General features: G+C 44.5%; 1 protein-coding gene across 6 annotated transcripts in view; it reads right to left on the reverse strand.

The window, feature by feature from the left end:
- TSGA13 (testis specific 13) overlaps positions 1-11,381 on the reverse strand; it is a 29,793-nt gene extending 18,412 nt beyond the window's left edge. For 2 of the 6 annotated variants that reach the window (XM_051848994.2, XM_051848992.2), the window contains exons 1-3: positions 11,332-11,381; positions 6,505-6,572; positions 269-304 (exon numbers count right to left, since the gene is read on the reverse strand). The gene's annotated coding sequence lies outside the window, so the exon portion shown is untranslated. The other 4 variants (XM_017342679.3, XM_017342681.3, XM_051848995.2 and 1 more) reach the window with 4 other exon arrangements.
- Between the last annotated feature and the right edge of the window lie 967 nt (positions 11,382-12,348).

Here is a 12,348-nt window from a genome sequence, read left to right on the forward strand (position 1 = left end):
CTATACAACTTCCCATGTCTGGATGGAGTCTTCACACCCCGGGCAACAGCTGGGCAAGGGTAGCTCCTCCCTTGTGTGGCTCTTCCTTCCTCAAACAGCCTGCCAGCAACATGTGAAGATTTTCTTCTATTAGGGAGAGGTCCGTTGTTCATTAGTGACCAGATAAGTCTTTCCAGTTATGGGGTATAATAGGAGGCCCATTTTTTGTTCAACTCCCAGCCATAGTCTCCAAACCAGCTTCTAACAAAAACTGCTATTATGAACTTACCTAATTCTTGCACAAGTTGATTAATTGCTTTGGAACCTGTGTGGAGAAGAGATGGTATTGGCACCTTACACATTTCAACATCCTGGATTTTGTGAATGATGCAACTGTAGATTTCACATTTTAATATGCTGTATGGTTTGAGATACCAGAGAAGTAGCAAATGGTTGTTTCAGAAAGTTATCTCCTTAGCAAAGTGAACATGAAAGCCTTCTAGAAACAGAATAGAGCAGAGAGCTCTGCATCTACTGGCAAGGAATGGCACCAGAGTCCATAAAGCCAGTCTCCCCATCTATTGACCAAAACCAAGTGTAAAACTAACTAGCCTTATTCAGGAGCTGGTGATGTGGTGCAGTGGGTTTAATTGCTGCCGATAACGCTGGCATCCCATATGGGCACCAGTCTGAGTACCAGCTGCTCCCCTTCTGATCCAGCTCCCCGCTAATGTACCCAGAAAAGCAGCAGAAGATACCCCAAGTGCTGTATCCCCTGCTGTCCATGTGGGAGAATCTGATGGAGTTCCTGGCTCCTGACTTCAGCCCATCCCAGCCCTGGCTGTTGTGAACATTTAGGGAGTGAACCAATAGATGGATGCGCGCTCTCTCTCTCTCTCTCTCTCTTCTCCCCCTCTTCTTCTCCCCTTCCCTCTCCCTCTCTTTGTGTAATTCTGCCTTTCAAGTAAATAAATAAATCTTTTTTAAAAAGAACTATCATTATTCAGAGATGAATGAATGGAAAGTGATTTCTGGAATGAATTAATTTTATATAAAAAATAGCAAGAGTCACTCTGGCACCTAGAGGGAGCTAAGAAAGACTAGCAGAAAAGGAGAAACGTGGTGATTGAGTAAGAGATTGGGATCTGGGAGTGGGGAATCCAGGCCCTGAAATCTGTCTGTACATCTAAAAATGTGGGGAAATCTATGTATGAGAGACTGCAAGCTTCCATTCAACTTACTATTGGACCATTAGGGAAACAAGGACCAAAGGAAGAACCAACAGGGAAATTGTGGAGGTAAGAGATGTGGCCGGCGCTGTGGCGCAGCAGGTTAAAACCCTGGCCTGAAGCACCAGCATCCCATATGGGCGCCATCTCTAGTCCCAGCTGCTCCTCTTCTGATCCAGCTCTCTGCTATGGCCTGGGAAAGCAGTGGAGGATGGCCCAAGTGCTTGGGCCCCTGCACCCATGTGGGAGACCCAGAAGAAGCTCCTGGCTCCTGGCTTTGGATCAGCCCAGCTCCGGCCGTTGTGGCCATCTGGGGAGTGAACCAGCGGATGGAAGACCTCTCTTTGTTTCTACCTCTCTCTGTGACTCTGTCTTTCAAATAAATAAAACATAAATCTTTATAAAAAAAAATGAGGGGCACAGTAAAAGATAGAAGGTAACCTCAAGGGAGTCCCACTGTAGAAATTTCTAAAATGTTTCAAATGTATGAGTGAAAGGCCGGCACTGTAGAATAACAGGTAAAGCCACCACCTACAGTGCCTGCATCCCATATGGGTGCTGGTTTGAGCCCAGGCTGCTCCACCTCCGATCCAGCTCTCTGCTATGGCCTGGGAAAGTAGTAGAAGATGGCAGAAGTCCTTGGGCCGCTGCACCCGCGTGGGAGATCCAGAAGAAGTTCCTGGCTCCTGGCTTCGGATCAGCGCAGCTCCGGCCATTGCGGCCTATTGGGGAGTGAACCAGCAGATGGAAGACCTCGCTCTCTCTCTCTGTCTGTCTCTGTCTCTCTTTCTCTCTCTGTGTAACTCTGACTTTCAAATAAATACATAAATGTATGAGTGAGCATTGGAAGTGCTTTCCCATTCAAGACACCTCAGATTCTTAACTGTTAGGCAGCTTCCTAGCTTTCAAGTCAAGGGCACTGTTGTAACACAGAATGATCTAGGCACTAGATGTGATCAGCTCAGATGCTCCTGACTAACAAGGCAAGCAAATTTCTAATATTACAGAATTTTCCCTGATACGAAAGTCATAATGTCACAACTTTCCTAGCAAATCATATATTGAATTTAAATATCACCAAAAATTTTACAAATATCAGTGTTCATAGAGTTGGGGTGATGGGGGCTCAGGGCGAGGAGGGAGCTCTTGGGGAAATTGTTCTTCCTGACTTTCTCACTCTGAGTTTTCTCAAGAAGGAAACTCATATCACTCTTTGGGCTTTCTTTTTCTCTTATGGGAGGTCTCTATATAATGAAAGTCCACATAAGTGGGGTTGACTTGCTCTCTGTTCAGGTCCTGGTCTTCTACTCTATTGGCCTCCATTTCTGCAACACAGGTTTGAGGTCAGATGTTGGGAGAAGGCCCACCGGACTCTACACTATATGTGAGTGGCCTCCTGGGTCAGTTATCTACCTACTGTGTCTCAGCTCCAAGCCCCCTCCCCCATTCTAAGCCCCATTCTGAGATGCAAACCGTATTTCTCACACCCCTTTGACCACTGCGCTTTGTATAGGTTCTGCCAATAGGTGAGATGAGTGGGAGCTTGGAGTACGGGGGAAAAAGGTCCTTCCTGTTTCCCAGTTCATGTTAGCATCTCTTTGGCAAGAGCCACTGGCCCATCTGTGGTTGCTCTCTAAGTTCCAGGTATTGATAAGTGATCTCTGTGGTCAGCAAGGGCTGAGGGCCAGAACTTCAAACCACAAAAGCCTCACATTAATATTGATTCATGTGTTTGTTCACTCATTCAACAAATATTATTGAACCCTCTTACGTGGCATGGCCTCGTTCAGTTCTGAGAATAAACAAATTGTGTCTCCTCATGGAGCTTACATTCTGGCTGGGAGCTGGATGCAACTGTAGGTTATATCTGCTCTTGAATGACTAAATGGGTATCTCAGACTTGACAGCTTCAAAGTAACTCTTGGCTCTCCCTCCCCTGCAAACCCATTTCCCCCCAAGCCTTTCCTATCTCAGTGCACAGCACTGCCGTAGATTATATTAATTAGGCAAGCAACATTGGGAGTTAGCTCTGATTCTTCTTATTCTCCCAAACTACATATCCAGTCTAAACTGCTATTGAGTCTCTCTTCCAGATATATTCCAGATCAGACTACTTTTCAACCTCCCTGGTCCAAGCTGAAGCTCCCTTTACCTTGGACTGCTTCAACCAGCGGTAGTTGTCTTTGGGAAGACTGTGCTTCGGGGCAGAGGGGAACAAAGGGAAGTGATGTTGCAGAGTACAGCAACTGGACTGCATGTTATAGCTTCTTACCAGCTCTGTGTCCCTGAAGCAATCACACACATTTTATAAGAAAGGAGTCTATCTGATGCTTGGCCTTTAAGAAGAGAGCTACAAGCTTTAAGAAGACGACTACAATGCCATTTACCAGAGTTTGCAAGAGGGGTCTGCTTTACTTATGTCCTCATGAATACTTAGGTAAGCCCAGACAGAAAATAAATCTACTTCTGGAGATGGATTTTTTTTTTAACAGAAAAAAAAAAAAAAAGAACCAAAGAATTTTCTTGCTCAAAATCTGCTCACATTTTCCCATCACATTTGGAATGAAATTCAAGCTCCTTGCCACATTATGTAACAGGCTTGGGTGGTTCTCCCTGTTCCCTCCTAATTTCGCTTCCTACCAGGCATGTCATCAACTCCCGCCAGCATGGACTTCCTGCTAATCCTCGAACGTGTTAAGGTCATTCCCTCTATGGGGCTTTTGCTACTTGTGTTCTCACAAACTTCCTACTGCATACTCCCTCACTTTGTTCATTTTTTCTGCTCAAATGTCACACTCTTAAAAAGATCTTCCAGGAGCAGGCGCTGTGGCATAGTGGGCTAAGCCTCCGCCTGTGGCACCTGCCCCAAGGGGCACCAGTTTGTATCCCAGCTGCTCCTCTTCCCATCCAGCTCTCTGCTATGGCCTGGGAAAGCAGTAGAAGGTGGTCCAGTCCTTGGGACCCTGCACCCGTGTGGGAGACCTGGAAGAAGCTCCTGGCTCATGGCTTCAGATTGGCCCAGCTCCCAGGCTTTGTGGCCATTTGGGGAGTGAACCAGTGGATGGAAGACCTTTCCCTCTGTCTCTCCCTCTCTCTGTCTATTACTCTACCTCTCAAATAAATAAATAATCTTTTTTAAAGACCATCTTTAGCTATCCCAATACTCAGATTCTCTCTCCTGGTCATGTTATCTTTATTATGCTTGATTATTCTTCCAAATCTTTGAATTTACTCCTTACACATTTCTGCATTTATCTCCTTTATTTATTCTGTAGTTATCTCACATTTATTCATCCATCTCCTTTGCAAGAATGTATTCTCCAATGTTGCAAAGATTTTGGGTCACTACAATATCCCACGTGCCTGGAGCAGTAACATTTGGTAGATATGAGCAAACATTTGTTGATTGACTGAGAACTCAACACGACATGTGAGTTTTACTTTAGATTTAGTAGTGCTAGGCATCATTGGTAGTACTTGATGGTCCTTTCAAATATTCTTCCTTTTTATCCTGTTCTTACAAAAGACATATGAAAGCCAAGAAAAAATCAGGCAGAACCAACATCAAAGGAACTACAGGGCTTATCCACTGCCCCTGTGAGGCATGTCCTTCCCTACCCATCCTCTTTGAGCTCTCAGTTTGTTCCTGGTACATTCGTTGGTTATGACCCGATAACGTTTGTGACTGTCATAGCAATAGCCAGAAAGAGGCCTCCTCTAATAAGAATAAAACCATGTCATCCCCAAGGTGGAAAAATCACTACACCTATCTATCTGATTTATTTATCTATTTGATTTATCTATCAAAAAGAGAGAGAGAGAGAGAGAGAGAGAGAGAGAGAGAGAGAGAAACAACCAAAAGCAAACAGGGGGATGTGTCAGCAGGTGAATGAATGAAGAGAGACTGATATTCGGAAAGACATGAGATGAGAAACATCAACACTCATCAAATAAAAGAAAAAGAGGGGGTGTCTCTCTGCTTTTCTATCTGTACCTAACTGCTTTCACATTTAGGGACCAGGCTAGGTAGGGGCCGAGGAGACATTTTTTGCAGATGGTCTATCTGGAAAAATACTTGGGTCCAAGACAGACTTATTGGAAGAAGGAAAAATGACATCAGCAATTTGGAATCGCACCCGGAGAGAACCCGGGAGATCCAGGAAATTAATGATAGTCGCCCTCTGATGGTGACAGACAGCAAGTCCTGGATGAGAACAGCTGGGGGCCTTTCGTTTGCGGATGAGGACGACTACTCAAGTTGGTTATGGGAACTCTGGGCTTACAGGAAGAAGGCTCCAGCAGTGACCAGAGAATACTCCCGGCATGCTTTGACATGTTTCAGGACGACCCAGGTTTGGAAGCAGGGACTCAGGACCCGCACACACCATGAGGAACACATCCAAATAGGGTACAGAGATAAAACTCTAAGGGGATGAGAGCCCCACAAGGGACCAGACAGCAACAGAACAGAATAACTACAGGGTCACTGCAGTGACCCAATTCTGCCTCTTTTCACCCGAAACGAACCTCGGAAAAACTTTATTAAAAGAAGATAAAATATTTCCCACAGAGTATCTTGCTTGTCAATGTTGTGACGGCTTCCTTGCCTTAAAGATTAAATTTCACAGGGGTGTATAGCTCTCAACGCAATGTTTTCATGCATTGTTTAAGAAAGTTTGTATTCCTGTCTCCGAAACTCAATACAACTTTAAGACATTTATTTTTAAAATGTGCAGGCAATAATTTGATCCACATTCCAAGTATAATTAGCAGAATGTGGAAATCACATGCAGTCATTTTATAAAGCGTAAGGATTGACAAAGGATATGAATTTCAGATGTTTCTAGAGCTGAGCAGCCAAACCATTGCATCAAATCAGCGGTTTGTAAGCAGTTATAGTCATTGTTCCTGGGCAGAACTCAATTTTAAAACATTTCTCTTTCTAACATGATAACTTATCAATCAACGATTACTAGGTGTCTTGGGCTATGCTTTAGGAATTGATTGAGAGCTATTTATTGACAAATAGCCCACTGTAATATTTTTGATTTATAATGATAGGAAATTACTCTGGCTTAGCATTTTTATATATAACATCTGGTTTTCAGAAAAGGATTAGTGACTTAAGTAGGAGATGCATGCAAATAACTTTATAATTTTAAAGTAAATAAAAGGGTATTTAAAAAAAACTGATGCACTGTAAGTCAAGAAAGGAAAAAGAATAAAGTGAAATAATGCATAAAAATAAATTCAAATAACTCAACAACCACAATAAACATAGTAAAATTAAGCTCACCTATGAAAAAGCCATTTCTAGGTTGAATTTCTTAAAAACCCAGCCACGGACAGTTTGCATATACACACCTAAAATAGGATAACACAGAATGTCTGAAAAAGGAATGTAGTTCAAGTAGAACAGTTTTTTCCACTCTCCTTTCCCTCTTCTTAAGTCTCCTCCACGCGCTATGCTAACATAACTGCGTCTACAGGTGATGGCCACCATCAGCTTCACCCCAATAGGCCAACAGTGGCATTTCAGTGGCTTCCAGGTGAATCTGGGACAGTCCCGGATTATGCACAGAGACAACACTACATTTGCTGTGAACGCAGCACACTCACTCGCCTGTCACCCTTTTGCCTGCTGCACTGAGACCAGGACTAAATATTTATTTGAACAGACAGACAGAGCTCCCTTGGCTGACTCACTTCCCACATGCCTGCAGCAACAGCCAGGAGCAGGCCAGGCGGAAGCCAGACACCAGGAACTCAAGCCAGCGTGTCCACATGGTGACAGGCGCTCAGGCACTTGAGCCATTGCTGCTGTCTCTCAGGGTCTGAATTAGCAGGAAGCTGGAACTGGGAGTCAGAGGCAGGAGTCAAAGCTGGGCACAGTGCATCTGCCCGGGTCACGGGCGTCTGACCTGCTCTGCTGAGCACCTGCCCTCTAAGAGACATTTTAATCGATCCTGATGTATTGTTTTTCAAATCTCTATTACAGCCAAGAGGCTATTTTAAATGTTATTTATTGTTGGTAAATGTAATAGCTACATACTGTTCTTATGTTATACTCATTTTTTAAATAGCGCCCAAATGAGGAGCTTTGCTCACTTTCTGTTTTCCAGAACAAATTTTATACACAGGGCAGAAATGAATTGCTTTTTGAAATTTTGGTAGAAATGTCCCATGAGGCGCTGGATTCTGTCCCAGTTACCCCTCTTCCAGGCCAGCTCTCTGCTGTGACCAGGGAGTGCAGTGGAGGATGGCCCAAGTCCTTGGGCCCTGCACCCCATGGGAGACCAGGAGAAGCACCTGGCTCCTGCTTTTGGATCAGCGCGGTGCGCAGGCCGCAGCGCACCACCTGTGGCGGCCATTGGAGGGTGAACCAACGGCAAAAGGAAGACCTTTCTCTCTGTCTCTCTCTCTCACTATCCACTCTGCCTGTCAAAAAAAAAAAAAAAAAAAAAAAAAAAGAAATGTCCCATGAAAAACATGTGGATTTGAGGGGTCTCTGAGGGGCAAGAAGGGAAACCTTTGTCATTTAAATGTGCTTAATATTTATTCACCTATTTAAGGTCTCTATTTTTTTCTTGTGCTAAAATTAACATTTCATATCTTTCTAGGAATTAATAAATGTATAAACAATTTATAATACTTTGAAATCTTTTCTGTCTATATTTATTTCCTTTTTTTACCCTGTATTTTTTTTTAAGATTTATTTATTTACTTGAAAGTCAGAATTACACAGAGAGAGGAGATGCAGAGAGAGAGAGAAGGAGAGAGGGGGGTCTTCCATCCGCTGGTTCACTCCCCAATTAGCCGCAATGGCCAGAGCTGTGGTGATCCGAAGCCAGGAGCCAGGAGCTTCTTCTGGGTCTCCCACGTGGGTGCAGAAGCCCAAGGACTTGAGCCATCCTCTACTGCTTTCCCAGGCCACAGCAGAGAGCTGGATTGGAGGTGAAGCAGCTGAGACTTGAACTGGTGCCCATAGGGGATGCCGGCACTCCAGGTGGTGGCTTTACCCACTATGCCACAGCACTGCCCCCTACCCTGTATTTTTTTACACCTTCTTTTTACTTATCTAATTAATGCTTTCAAGTGAGCAGCTTTTGATTCTGTTCTCTAACTTGTTGATTTCTGCCCTTGTCATTATCATTTTCTCCCGTCTTGTTTCTCTATTAGCCTTGTCAGTGTCTTGGATTTTTAGCTCATGTATTTTTTTTCATACTAGCCACCTCCAAGAGTAATCACTATTGCTGATTCTTAATAGCATAGATTAGCTTTGTCTGATTTTGTATTTCATAAAAACAGAACCCTAGAGTACATATCTTGTTGTGTCTGGTTTGTGTTGCTCAACTTAAGGTCTGTGAAACCCATTCATATTTTGTATACAGTTGTATATTTTCCACTTATATCATTTTCAACACTGAATTGGGAGAATCTAACACCATTTACCTTTTTCCATTCTATGGCTGTCAAGTATTTAGGTAGTTTTCAGTTCGGAATAATTACAGAATGTGCTGCAGTTGATAACTTTTTTGATGAATAGATGTACTTATTTCTGCTTGGCATATGTCAAAAGAATGAAATTCCTGGGTGTGCGTCTTTTCAACTTTAGTGGATACTGCCAGGCAAGTTTCTGGAGTGATTGTACATTTACACACTCCGCCGTGGGCTGAGGGCTCCCGTTGCTCTGTATCTTAAGACGCACCCTGATGTTTTCTGTTCTTCATGGTCTCTGTTCTGGTAAGTTTGTGGTGGCATCTGGCTGCGTTTTCATTGGTATTGCCCTGGTGATTAATGAAGTTGAGCAACTTTTTCTCCATCTCTTGGCCACCTGAATATCCTCTGTATTTACGGATGACTTCTCTTTACTTCTGGATACATGCATTTAGGAGAACCCTTTAGCTGTGCCCCACAAGTGGATCCGCCTCAACCCACACCTGTTTCTTCTCATGAGGAGTCCCGTGAGAAGGAAAAGCATGGCTCTACTTTATAGGAGGCTCCTCACCTGTAAATGCACCACCCACAAGCAAAACGCAGTGACACTGTAGTCCCTCTCAAGGGTAATTTTGAAAGGAAATTTTCCAGAGTGTTTTCAGGATAGAGAGGGGAACAGTCCAGTTGGGTGGACCCCAAGCAGGACAGCCCATTGTCTTGCTGTCTTCACCTACTGTCTTTTTTTTTTTTTTTTTTTTGACAGGCAGAGTGGACAGTGAGAGAGAGAAAGGTCTTCCTTTGCCATTGGTTCACCCCACAAATGGCCGCCGCGGCCTGCGTGCTGCAGCTGACGCATTGCGCCGATCCGAAGCCAGGAGCCAGGTGCTTCCTCCTGGTCTCCCATACAGGTGCAGGACCCAAGGACCTGGGCCATCCTCCACTGCCTTCCCGGGCCACAGCAGAGAGCTGGACTGGAAGAGGAGCAACCGGAACAGAATCCAGCACTCCAACTGGGACTAGAACCCAGGGTGCCGGTGCCGCAGGCAGAGGATTAGCCTAGTGAGCCGTGGCGCCAGACCTTCACCTACTATCTTGAAGGTGAGATGATGTGGTGCAGCAAACCCACCACCACACAGGCAGATCCTTGAGGAGAGATTTATCCTGAATCATGGTAGTGCCTATTGGTTTGGACACACAGTCAGACTTGGAAACAGTAAGACTGGTGGATTGGTGACCATGAGACTTAGGAAAGAGACTTTCTAAATTTCTTGTCTTAAAAACTTCTGACCCCAGTTCCCCCTCTATTTCTCTCCTTTACAACAAAATTTCTTTTTTAAAAAAAGATTTATTTTATGTATTTGAAAGACAGAGTTAGAGAGAGAGGTAGAGACAGAGAGAGGTCTTCCATCTGCTGGTTCACTCCCCAAATGGCTGCAATGGCTCAAGCTGAGCTGATTCGGAGCCAGTTGCTTCTTCCAGGTCTCCCACATGGGTGCAGGGGCCCAAGCACTTGGGCCATCCTCTACTGCTTTTTCAGGCCATAGCAGAGAGCTGGATCGGAAGAGGAGCAGCTGGGACTAGAACCGGCGCCCATATGGGATGCCGGTGTTTCAGGCCAGGGCTTTAACCCGCTGTGCCACAGCACCAGCTCCACAGCCATTCTGCTTGCATTTTTTAAAGCACACTTAAAGCCAGCTTAATACTTAAGCTTCTTTATAAATGTCAGGTGTAAGGGCCAGCATTGTGGTGTAGCAAGTAAAGCCACTGCCTGCGACTTCAACATCCCGTGTGGGAACCAGTTCATCTCCCATCTGCTCCACTTCAGTTCCAGCTTCCTAATAATGGCCTGGAAAAGCAGTGGAAGATAGTCCAAGTGCTTGGGCCTCTGCACCCATGTGGGAGACCCAGACGAAGCTCCTGGCTCCTAGCTTCTGCCTGGCCTAGCACTTCCCATTGCAGCCGTCTGGGGAGTGAACCAGCAGATGGATGATCTCTCTCTCTCTCTCTCTCTCTCTCTCTCTCTTTCTCTCTGTAACTCTTTCAAGATAAATAAAATCTTTTAATAAAAAAAGTCATGTGTATTTCCCCTTCTAATGATAACTTTAGATCCAAATCCTTTTTAAAAAGCTTTTTTAAATTTTATTTTTCATTAGTTTTTAACAGATTCAATGTGTTTTGTAGACACAATTCTAAGAACATAATATTCTTTTTCTCCTTCCCTTCCTTTCTCTCACTCCTACCCTCTTTCTTTCTCCCTTTCTTTTCTTTAGTTTTTGAAATAACATATTTTAAATTTACATTACAGTAAAAAGGCTAAATACTTCACCAAATTAAAAGTTTAACAAGCGAAAAGCAAAAAGTCCCCAGTTTAGTGGGAATATAGACAATGGCTATCTATAAACAATAACTGAATGGAAAAATGACCATGTCACACACACACACAGTACCTCTCCTTGGTGTCCAAGGCTCCATACTGCCAACTGCATATTAAAACCTTCCCAGGTCTCCTAAAACCTAGACTCATATATATCCACACAGCACCTTCCCACCTCCTCTGGGATGTCAAACATGTCCAAAGCCGACAGCCTGACATCCATCCAGCACACACGTACATCAAACCCAGACTTTCTGTGAGCCATTCCTTCTGAGTAAGCAGTGACGACTTTTTTTCCAGTAGCTGAAATACCTTGGAGTCAACCTTTCTTTTCCGCAAACCCCCATCTGACACTTCAGCAAATCCTGACAGCTTCACCATCCACAGCCTTGCTACCCTGTGGTCTGTGGCATCATAGTCACATGACTGAGTCACTCAGCACTCTCCTGCCTCCTTTCAGTACCACTCCAGTCTGTCCCATCACAGCAGCCAAGACGGCCAGGCAGACACGGGCAAGACCAGGTTGTTCCTCCATTCAAAACTCCCCACCGGTTTTCCAGATCATTCCTCAAAGAAGCCAAATTTCTGACAACGTCCTACAAAGCCTCACAAGGCTTGACCTCTGCCTCGCCTCCCTTTGCTGCTTCTCTTTGCTACTGTGCCTCTCGCTCAGTTGGCCTCACCTACTAACGAGGAACACAGACCCCTCATGGTCTTTCCACTTGCTGTTCCCTGTGTACAGCTTGCTTTCCCCGGATATTGGGAATATCTAACGTGCAATGTATTTTATGTATGTGTATCATTTATTTTGTGAGCTCCACAAAGTTGACAGCTTGTAGTGTGTGTGTGTGCTTTGTCTACAGCATCTGGAATAGTGTTTGGCACATAGAAAGTACTCAATAAATGCTTTTTGAAGAAATGAGTGCTGGCTGCCTCTCTCCATCCACTCTCCGTCCTGGGGAACTGATCTGTGTGGTGCTGTCTCTGGCCTTTGGCTGAATTTGGCCTCTGTGCATACCACTGGGAAAACAGGCTACAAAGGGCGTCACGATGTTGGCCAGTGTGCATTCGTTCTTCAATAAGGTTACTGCCGGGCACAGATGGCAGGAATGGAGGGAGGAACATATACGGAGCGTGGGTGTCTTTGGAGGAGGTAATAAGCACCTGCCTGTCTAGTGTCATAGTTCTAGAGAAGAACTTTGTCTGTTGGAGTTGAGCCAGGGTCAGGGTCAATATTGCAGTGATAGTCTCTTACCACTTTGAACATTTTCATTTTTCCTCTCCACTGCTGTGGGTTTTGCTTGTTTGAAGCAAAGTGGAAAAAATTTC

This window comes from Oryctolagus cuniculus, chromosome 3, assembly GCF_964237555.1.
Source record: "Oryctolagus cuniculus chromosome 3, mOryCun1.1, whole genome shotgun sequence".
Lineage (NCBI taxonomy): Eukaryota > Metazoa > Chordata > Mammalia > Lagomorpha > Leporidae > Oryctolagus > Oryctolagus cuniculus.